Raw genomic sequence first — 2,400 nt, forward strand, 5'->3', positions numbered from 1 at the left:
CCTCCCCAAGACCTCAAATGGACCAGTATAGCGAGGACTCAACTTGCCCTTCTTCCCGAACCTCATCACACTCTTCATGGGCGAAACTCTGAGTAGAGCCTTCTCAACCACCATGTAAGCCACCTCACGAGCCTTCCTATCAGCATTGCTTTTTTACTTGTACTACGATGTACTAAGCCGCTCCTGAATCAATTTCACCTTCTCTAAAGCATCTCAAACTAGATCAGTGCCCAACAACCTAGCCTCCCTTGGCTCAAACTAGACAATCGTAGAATGGCATCGCCTCCTATACAAGGCCTCACACGGAGCCATCTGGACACTAGGCTAATAGCTGTTGTTGTTGGCGAACTCTGCTAAGCGTAGAAACTGATCCCATGATCCCCCAAAATCAGTGACATGTGCTCGTAACATGTCCTCCAATATCTAAATAGTACGCTCGGAGTGCCCGACCATCTGGGATTAAATGTCATATTCAGATCGACTTTTGTGCCCAACTCACACTACACCACCCTTCAAAAATGTGATGTAAACTAAGTGCCTTGATCCAAGACAATAGACACGCGCACACCAAGAAGGCGAACAATATCTCGAACATAAATATGAGCTAGTTACTGTGAAGGGTAGGTTTATAACTAGAATGAAGTGTGCAAACTTGGTTACTCTATCCATGATGACCCACACCACAACAAATCTCCTCAAGGTCCATGGAATTCCAACTACAAAATCAAAAGTGATATGCTCCCACTTACATTCTTGTATATCAAGCATGTAAAGCAAAACACTAGGTCTCCAATGCTCGTACTTAACCTGCGGACAGTTCAAACACTGAGCAACATACTTAATAATATCCTTCTTGATCCACTGCCACCAGTAATGTTGCCTCAAATTACAATACATCTTTGCGGCACCCAAATGAATGGAATACCGAAAACTATGGGCCTCATCAAGTATCAACTCTCACAACTCATCAACATTAGGCACAAAAATCTAGCACTGAAGCCTCAATACCCATCATCAACAATAGTAACCTCCTTAGCATCACCGTGTTGCACCGTGTCCCTAAGAACAAGCAATATGGAATCATCATACTAACATGGCCTTGAGGCACTCAAACAAGGACGACCATGATACTACACAAGCAAGAACCCTGGTAGGCTCTGAAGTATCCAACCTCACGAACCTGTTCCCCAAAGCCTGAACATCCAAAGCTAACGATCTCTCCCTAGTTGGGATAAATGAAACACTCTCCAAGCTCTCTTCCTTCCTACTCAAAGCATCAACTGCCACATTGGCCTTCCCCGGATGATAAAGAATGGTGATATCATAGTCTTTTAACAGCTCCAACCACCTTTGTTGCCTCAAGTTAAAATCTTTCTTTCTGAATAGATGTTGCAGACTCTTGTGATCTGTGAGCACCTTGCAAGACATGCCATAAAGATAACGCCTCCAAATCTTTAGTGCGTGAACAATGGCTGCTACATCTGAATCGTGCACTGGGTAGTTCTTCTCATGGGGCTTCAATTGACGTGAAGCATAAGCAATCACTCTACCATCATACATCAGCACACACCCAATGCCAACCCATGAAACACCACAATAGACTGTATAAGAACCCAATCCCGAAGGAAAAACAAGAACTAGAGTTGTAGTCAGGGCAATCTTGAGCTTCAAAAAGCTCTCCTCACACTCATCAGACAACCTGAAAGGGTCACCTTTCAGCATCAATATAGTCAATGGGGCTGCGATAGATGAAAACACCATAAAACTGCAACAATACCAAGCCAAACCAAGGAAACTCCGGACCTCAATAGCAGTAGATGGTCTGGGCCAACTCTGAACTGCCTCAAGCTTCTTCTGATCTACCTTAATCACTTCACTGGACACCACGTGACCCAAGAAAGCCACTGAGTATAACCAGAACTCACACTTATAGAATTTAGCATATAGCTTCATCTCCCTCAAAGTCTGGAGCACAATCCTAACGTGCTGCTCGTAGACCTCCGAACTCTGAGAATACACCTACATATCATCAATAAACACAATGATGAAAGAATCCAGGTAAGGTTGAAATACATTGTTCATCAAGTTCATAATAGTTGTTGGGCCATTGGATAGCCCAAAAGTCATCATCAAAAACTCATAATGCCCATAACGTGTCTTGAAAGTCATCTTAAGAATATCATAAGCCCTAATCTTCAACTGATGGTACCCTGATCTCAAGTAAATCTTCGAGAATACCCTAACACCCTGAAACTGATCAAACAAATCATCAATATGCAGTAGTGGATACTTGTTCTTGATAGTAACCTTGTTCAACTATCTTTAGTCAATACACATCCTCATAGAACCATCATTCTTATTCACAAATAGCACCAGTGCACCCCAAGATGACACACTAGG

The sequence above is a fragment of the Nicotiana tabacum genome, chromosome 13, assembly GCF_000715075.1.
Source record: "Nicotiana tabacum cultivar K326 chromosome 13, ASM71507v2, whole genome shotgun sequence".
Classification (NCBI taxonomy): Eukaryota; Viridiplantae; Streptophyta; class Magnoliopsida; order Solanales; family Solanaceae; genus Nicotiana; species Nicotiana tabacum.